Consider the following 9161-nt stretch of genomic DNA (forward strand, 5'->3'; position numbering starts at 1 on the left):
GAAACCTCGGCCGGACTCCCTGCGGATGGAACCTGAATAGGCGATAAACCTGGACTGGAGGCTTAGGTGATTAGGTAGGTCGTGGCCGACACCCACGTTGGGCTTCCGCTTGAAGGTTGCCGAGTACATGTCGTGTAAACGACGATAAGTGGTGAGAGCGTGTATGAAGGAGTACACCCCTGCAGGGTTAACATGATCTATTCGAATAGCCGCGTCCGCGGTAAAGGACTACTTGGTTGCCTATACAGTTCATAGACAAGTAAATGGAAACTACTAAAAGCCTCAAGATAAGTGTGAGTGCCGAGGATGGCTCTTCCGTAGGAAGACGGAGGTGGATCCTCGGTAGTGTATTGAAGTGGTGAGTAGTGGACTCGTGTGCGCAAAACATTTCAAGTTGGAGTATCGTAGGATAGTCTAGCCAAGAGTCAAAGCTAGCTTGCTGCAATAACTCCACCAACCCTTCTTGATACTCTGCATGTATGTAGGGTCTGATGTAAGTCTTGCTGAGTACCTTTGTACTCATGTTGCTATAATCTACATTTTTTTACAGAAGACGCTGCAACCCCTTCTGATGGGTTCTATGTAGACGTTGACATCAACGAGTAGGCTAAAGACCCAGGTGGTGACCCTGAGCTTGTGATGGACCACGTAGTATAGCTAGGCTTTCCAAGCCTCTTTTATTTTACTAGTTGTCTGTACTCAGACAAGTTACTTCCGCTGTTGGCTTGTATGACTGTATGACTTGTATGTTGGGTCGTGAGACCCGTACCTGTGTGTATGATATGTATGGCTCCCTGAGCCTTAAATAAAGTACTTGTGTCATAGAGTCATGTTGTGATGCTTCGTTGTATTTGCACATATCGAGCATATTGTGTGTATGATTGAAATGCTTGGTATGTGTGGGATCTGACTATCTAGTTGTTTATCTTTAGTAGCCTCTCTTACCGAGAAATGTCTCCTAGTGTTACCGCTGAGCCATGGTAGCTTGCTACTGCTCTGGAACACTCAGGTTGGCCGGCATGTGTCCTTCTTCGTTCCTGTGTCTGTCCCTTCGGGGAAATGTCACGCTTTGAGTACCGGAGTCCTGTTAGCCTGCTACAGCCCGGTTTACCGGAGTCCTGCTAGCCCAGTGCTACAGCCCGGACCCACTTGCTGATGACCGACACGTTCGAAGCTGGGTCATGGATGCCTGTCCCTGTAAGTCTGTGCCACTTTAGGTTTACGACTAGTCATGTCAGCCCGGGCTCTTTATCATATGGATGCTAGCGACACTATCATATACGTGAGCCAAAAGGCGCAAACGGTCCCGGGAAAAGGTAAGACGACACCCGTGGGGATACCGTGCGTGAGGCCGCAAAGTGATATGAGGTGTTACCAGCTAGATCGATGTGACATCGAGTCGGGGGCCTGACACTTACAATGGAATTACTCACGCACGGCGGTGAGCATCATGAAATTGGTGATGGAGGATGGTTGATGATGACGACGGCGACGAATCCTCCTCTCCGGAGCCCCGAACGGACTCCAGATCAGCCCTCCGGAGAGGTTTTAGGGCTTGGTGGCGGCTTCGTATCGTAAAACGCGATGATTTCTTCTCTTCTATTTTTCTCTCCCCGAAAGCAGTTATATAGAGTTGGAGTTGGAGTCGGGAGGTCTCTAGGGGGCCCACGAGGTAGGGGGGCGCGCCCTGGGGGTGGGCGCCCCCCACCCTCGTGGCAGGGTGTGGGCCCCCTGGTCTTCATCTTTGGCGAGGATTTTTTATTATTTATTGTAAGATATTCCGTGGAGTTTCAGGTCATTCTGAGAACTTTTGTTTTCTGCACATAAAACAACATCATGGCAATTCTACTGAAAACAGCGTCAATCCGGGTTAGTTCCATTCAAATCATACAAGTTAGAGTCCAAAACAAGGGCAAAAGTGTTTGGAAAAGTAGATACGACGGAGACGTATCAATAGGTAGCCGCCATCTCGAGTCGGGAAGCGTCCTCGCGATCCGTAGGTTGATCTGGTGTGTTCTGCTCTACAGTCCAACTCCTGCCGAAGGTCGTATGTATGGCCCCGAGCTGTTTTGTCCCTGTTTTTGCGAGGTGGTGGGGCGGGCTGTTGTTTGGCCTGAGTTGTCGCTTTATCCCAACCGCGGGGTGGTCGGTCTGCCGCACTATCCTGACCGCGTGGTGGTCGGTCCGCATTGCATGAGGGAAGTATGGGGTTTGGTGCCTCCTCATCGAACTGAGGAAGAAGTCTACGCTTTGGGTGACTCTTGGTTGGACGCTCGAGGCCGTATTTTCGGTTATCAGGACGTCAGTCCACCTGTCGATGAGCAGGTCTTGATCAACCTGCAGCTGCCACTGCTTCTTTTTCAGGCTTCTGGCTGTAGCTATTAGCTGGTGCTTGAAGCGTTCCTGCTCTAGGGGTGCCTCGGGCATGATGAAATCTTCGCTACCGAGGCTGTCCTCATCTTCGGAGACTGGACGATAACTATCATCATCCGAGTTATTGGGCGTGGCTTGTTTATCCGGGTCATCTTGCCCGTTGTCTTGTTCCTCCTGTTCGGACGCAGTTCCAACAGGGTCTTTATTGTTTTCGGCGGCGTCCGGAGTACCATTTTCTCCGATGCCAGTGTTGTCATCTTTTGAGAGACGAGGCTTAGAACAACTCTTAGGGCGCCGATGCTTGGACTGTGTCTTAGAAGGTTTATCTGCGACTGGATCCCCTTTGTCATCGTCGCTAGCTTCTTTTGGTGTGTCGACCATGTACACATCGTATGAAGAGGTGGCTGTCCGACGTCCAGTAAATGGCGAGTCTTGGTCCTGCTCCATGTTGGCATCGTCATTCGTACCAGCGATGTCTTCGGAGCTGTAATCAAGCACGTCGGTTAAGTCATCGACAGTGGCTATGAAGTGGATGGCGGGCGGGAAGTAAAATTCCCCGTTATCAGCCTCTGGCTCGAACCGAACATAGTTCCGCTGTGAGTCCTTCTCCAAGGTGAAATTCTTTAAAGAGTTTAGCACATCGCCCAAAGGTGAGTACTGAAAAACATCTGCGGCGCTAAATTCGAAGATCGATAACCGATCTAGTTCGGTGTCCGCAAGCGTACGTGATCCAGGATTTATAGCCGGAGACGAGTCCGGAATTCCATTGGCGCAAATATTGCAGGTTATCGAGTCTGTGTGCGGATCTAGCGCCGCGGACTCTGTGGCCTCGAACGGCATGACCTGCTCTGGTTCGAAGGCCATTGCAGCAACAGGAGCCATCTCCTGAATCTGGTCCGATGGCAGATTTAAGTCACGTTCATCGGAGCGAGCGGTCTCAAATCCATTGAAGATCAAGTATCCGTGGATATCCGTGACGTGGTTCAAGCTTCCAAATCTGACCTGGTGGCCAGGGGCGTAGCTATCGATCTGCTCCAGATGGCCATCCGAGCTGGCCCGCAGTACGAAGCCGCCGAACACGAAAATCTGTGCAGGGAGGAAGGTTTCTCCTTGGATGGCGTTGATATAGACAATTGAAGGGGCCATCAAACTTTTTGTTGACGGCACAGTGGAACTCTCAGTGAAAGCACTAATGTCGGTGTCAAAACTGGCGGATCTCGGGTAGGGGGTCCCGAACTGTGCGTCAAGGATCGATGGTAATAGGAGACAGGGGACACGATGTTTACCCAGGTCCGGGCCCTCTCTGTGGAGGTAATACCCTACGTCTTGCTTGATTGATATTGATGAGTAGGAGTGTTACAAGAGTTGATCTACCACGAGATCGAGATGGCTAAACCCTAGAAGCCTAGCCTATATGACTATGGTAATGAATATATCCTTTCTGGACTAACCCCTCCCGTTTATATAGACACCGGGGGGATCTAGGGTTTACATAGGGTCGGTTACGTAAGAAGGAATCTTCATAATCGGTTGCTAAGCTTGCCTTCCACGCCAAGGAGAGTCCAAACCGGACACAGGTACAGTCTTCCGCCTTCATATCTTCACATCCCATCAGTCCGGCCCATGGATAACAGGCCGGACACCCGAGGACCCCTTAGTCCAGGACTTCCTCAAGGCGGCTGACCAGGAGGAGGGCGCGCCAGGGGGGAGTCCTACTCCCACCGGGAGTAGGACTCCTCCTTTTCCTTGTTGGAGTAGGAGAGGGAAGGGAGGGAGAGAGGATGAGAAGGAAAAAGGGGCGCGCCGCCACCCCTCCTTGTCCAATTCAGACTAGAGGGGGAGGGGGCGTACGGCTGCCCTGGCTGCCCCTACTCTTCTCTCACCAACGCCCATGAGGCCCAATTAACTCACCGGGGGGTTCTGGTAACCCCCCGGTACTCCGGTCTTATCTGAAACCACTCGGAACACTTCCGGTGTCTGACTATAGTCGTCCAATATATCGATCTTTACGTCTCGACCATTTCGAGACTCCTTGTCATGTCCGTGATTATATCCGGGACTCCGAACTACCTTTGGTACATCAAAACACAAAAACTCATAATACCGATCGTCACCAAACATTAAGCGTGCGGACCCTACGGGTTCGAGAACTATGTAGACATGACCGAGAAACGTCTCCGGTCAATAACCAATAGCGGTACCTGGATGCTCATATTGGCTCCTACATATTCTACGAAGATCTTTATCGGTCAAACCGCATAACAACATACATTGTTCCCTTTGTCATCAGTATGTTACTTGCCCGAGATTCGATCGTCGGTATCTTAATACCTAGTTCAATCTCGTTACCGGCAAGTCTCTTTACTCGTTCCGTAATGCATCATCCCGCAACTAACTCATTAGTCACATTGCTTGCAAGGCTTATAGTGATGTGCATTACCGAGAGGGCCCAGAGATACCTCTCCAACAATCGGAGTGACAAATCCTAATCTCGAAATACGCCAACTCAACAAGTACCTTCGGAGACACCTGTAGAGCACCTTTATAATTACCTAGTTACGTTGTGACGTTTGGTAGCACACAAAGTGTTCCTCCGGTAAATGGGAGTTGCATAATCTCATAGTCATAGGAACATGTATAAGTCATGAAGAAAGCAATAGCAACATACTAAACGATGAAGTGCTAAGCTAACGGAATGGGTCAAGTCAATCACATCATTCTCCTAATGATGTGATCCTGTTAATTAAATGACAACTCATGTCTATGGCTAGGAAACATAACCATCTTTGGTTAACGAGCTAGTCAAGTAGAGGCATACTACTGACACTCTGTTTGTCTATGTATTCACACATGAATTATGTTTCCGGTTAATACAATTCTAGCATGAATAATAAACATTTATCATGATATAAGGAAATAAATAATAACTTTATTATTGCCTCTAGGGCATATTTCCTTAATGGCTGGTGTCGAGGAAGTCGCCGTGGAGCCGCGGGCGCAAGGGGGCACCGAGTTAGCATGGGCGCAATGGTGTCAAGTAGTGGTGCGCCGGGAAGAAGATGTTGTTGACGATGCGTCTCGGTGGGTTTGCCAAGCCCGGGGACACATCGTGGACGAAGGCACGCACTGGTGTTGCCAGCACCAGGCATGCGTAGACGGACGAAGACGAAGTTGACAGAGCACCGCACCAGGCTTGCCAGGCCCGGGGACACGTCGTGGACGAAGGCACGCGACGGTGTTGCCAGCACCGGGCACGTGGAGACTGGGACCTGCACGAGCTATACGCCATGTTTAAGAAGTCAGAGAGGCCAGCAGAGAAGAATTCGACGATGTTTGCGGTGTCCATCAGTGCGGGGCCGATGTCACCAACGGTGGTCGGAGTAGACGAAGTGGTCAGGGTAGATGACAGCGACGCTGGCGACAGGCTGGTGCTGGACAAAGATGAAGGGAGGTGGACGGGCGGTGGCGTCGGCTACAAGGGTAGCAGCGGCGGCGGCCTGACGGCGGCGACGGCTAAGTTAGGAGCGCGACGATGGTGCTTGAAGTAGGTGAGGAGAACCCAACAGCCTGACGAAGACCGGCGCGGACGATAGTGTTCCCACGCCAAGGGAGGCGGTGCGACACATACCACGAGAAGTCGACGCGCAGCAACGGTGGTGGACCGCGGCGCTACGACCCGAAGGGGCGACGTAGCGGCGGCGGGCAGGTCAGGGCGACGACGGAAGACCTCGGGGCGGTCGTAGGGACCGCGAGCCGCGGTGCTCCAGATCGAAGGGGCAGTGTAGCGGCGGAGCGCGGGTCGATGCAACCGCGGGGACGGCCTCAAGATGGCGGCGTGGACCACGTGCCACGCTCGCTATGGCCCGACGGGTGACACGGCGGCGGCGCGAGGGTCGGTGCAGCCACGGGGACGACCTGGAGCGGACGGCCCCGGGGCGGCGGTGGACCGCGGGCCGCGACATTATAGCCCGAAGGGGTGATGCAGCGGTGACGCGGGGCGGTGCAGCCGGGAGAAGAACCACGGGGCAACGGCGTTGCGGCCTGATGGGGCGATGCAATGGCAGCCCATTGCTCGATCGGTAGAGGGGCGCGCTGAACTCGGGACAGTCTTCACGGGGCCGACGGAGGCACGCGCAACCGATGGGCCAGGTGGGTCGCATGGCATGGATGAGGCGGATCGCGACGGCGGGCGGGTGATCAATCCGATCGCGCGCGGGGTCGGGGACGCCGCTCGGTGGGGACGAGGTGGCGGCGGAGTCCGAGATGAAGCTGACGGCGATGGACGGCATGGGACAACGTGCGAACGAGCGCATCAGCACCGGCACCCGGGCCAGCAAAGCAGCCGACGCCAGGGCAGCAAGGCTGAGCGACCAATGGAGCAGCGGCGCCCGAGCTCAAGACAGCCGACGGGCCTGACGTAGCCGGGGACGAGGCCGGTGAGGTAACCCGCAGGGCCGCCGTGCAGACGCGGCGGAGACGGGTGGCGTGGATCGATTGGCGGGCCGACGCGCGAGCGGGGGTTATGATTGGCCGCCGCATGGCGCGAGGCCGCCGGATGTAGGCGATGCAGGTGTCCCGGTCGGAGCAGGGCGACGGACGGGCCGACACGCGGATGACGGCCTTGAGGGACCGTCTGTCGCATGAGGCCGCCAGGTCGGTAAAGTAGCCGGTCGGTCGTGCCGGTGTCAGAGTAGAAGCGCGGGGTGTCGAAAGCGGCGGCGGGCGACGCGATCAAGCAGAGATCAGAAAAACAAAAAAACGCCGATCAAAACGACCGACGGGAGAGCGAAAAACACGGAGCGAGGGCTCGGGAAAAAGACTTTCTAGAGCAGCCGGCCAACACGGCCGGCGGATGAACCCTAGGTACGGGCGGCGCAGCCCCCCACAACAGTTATGGAGGCCAACCGCCCCGGGGACGGCGCACAAGTGCGGAAGCAGCGGCGGTTAGGGTTTAGGATCGACTTGTGATAAATACCATGTTAAAAGGAGAGAGAGGTTTGATGGAATAGTTCGTTATATTGCTTGAGCCTCGTGGGCATATATATCGGAATACAATGATCTATTTAGAGTATAAGACAAGCCAGAACAAATCCTAATCTATCTTGTCTTTTCTAATAATCACGATACTTAACAATGTCTACTGAAGCCGAGAAACTTGAAGCTGAGAAGAAGGCAGCCGCTAGTGTCGCGGCTTCATTATGGCCTACTGAAGGGTATAACTTATTTATCCCGCTCTGGTTTATTTCTGTCTTAGCAATATTAGTGTTATATGCAAATATATCTGCTATTAGTGTAGTTATATTCAACACACTTTGGTATGAGAGCAGCGACATATCAACGACTCACTCTAGCGGCGACAGTGGTGGTTCGATGGTCCAACCTCAATACAATTTTACTTCTTTTGTGGTGCTTTGTATTTTGTGTGAACTTTTATAATAGACCTAAATCCTTTAAAAGGCACTTCCTCTCTAAAAAAATATAAAAGTGTATAATCTAAACGCTTTTATATTTTATTTGCAGAGGGAGTATGTACACATGCCTTTCATAGGTATTAAGATTCAGAAGGAAAGAACACCTTCCGATCGCGATCCTGATCCTGCCGTGCACGTGCACCGACGCACAATCCAAAACTAGCAATTCTTCTTTCAGTCTTCCTTTCGAAAAAGAAAATGCTCGATCGCCTGTGCTTTTTGACTCGTGACTCGTGGGGACAGGAGAGGTGCATATTTACATTCCTCTGCGAAGCTTTCAGTGACGTAGAAGTGATTAACGACTCATGCTGTCAGTCATCCACGCTTGCTTTGGATCGGGAGATTTTACCGCAGATCTCCATCACAGCTTGGTTTTGTAAGTTGAGGTAATAGCACGGCAGGTCCTTCAACTTGTCTTATATGTGATGGTTTGGTCCTTAAACTTGCAAAAATAGATTATTTGGTCCTCCAACTTGTCCTCAAGGTGCATATTTGGTTCTGGCCCAATCAGCAACAGCCAAGTGGAGCCAGCTGGGCTGAGCCGGTCAGCTTCGCACCTTTTGCATTTAGCCCCTGCCGTTTAACGGAATTAACTCGCGGGACACCACTTGGCGCCAATGCCCGGCACCGCGGCGAGCTTGGCCGGCACGGTGCCGGAGAGGCGGTTGTGGTCTACCGCGAGGAACGATAGCCTGGGCATCGCCGCAATGGACTCCGGGATGGTGCCCACGAGGCGCACGTTGGACATCGTGTCCCCGGCCAGGGAGCGCTACCCCGCCGGCGAACGGCTGTCTTCCAACCTCGCCGTATCCTTCTTCTCCCACCAGGCCTCCCCAGCCATGGCAGCTACAGGGCTGAACGCGTACGCGCGGCCATACAGCCGCCGCTCCGCCCGCGCCCACCTCACTCCGCTAAAGCCCCATCCTTCCACGATGCCGGGGTACCACGGCGACGCCGGCTACCCGCCGCCTTTCCCGTTCGCCGCCAATTACTCCCGCGCCACCTTCCCCGAGCACAACTACCCCGGGCCCCTCCCGCCGCGGCCTTTCTTCCGTGAGCACGTCGCCACGCCGCGTTACGACCGTCGCCCGCGCGGGGTCATGTTCGATCCTGAGAAGATGTACGCGCAGGTGATGCACAGCTTCAACTACAAGCATAAGGGGGCAAGGGAGGACCCGTGACTCGCCCTCTGTTGCCGGCGGCACCGCCGTGCGGGCCGCGGGGGCAGCGGGCCAGGGGCAGGAGAAAGGTGTACGTGCCGGCCGCGTGCGCCGGAGGACGGGAGAGGTCGCCGTCGCCGTCGCTCACGAGGCGGAG

Source organism: Triticum aestivum, chromosome 1A, assembly GCF_018294505.1.
Source record: "Triticum aestivum cultivar Chinese Spring chromosome 1A, IWGSC CS RefSeq v2.1, whole genome shotgun sequence".
Taxonomy (NCBI): domain Eukaryota; kingdom Viridiplantae; phylum Streptophyta; class Magnoliopsida; order Poales; family Poaceae; genus Triticum; species Triticum aestivum.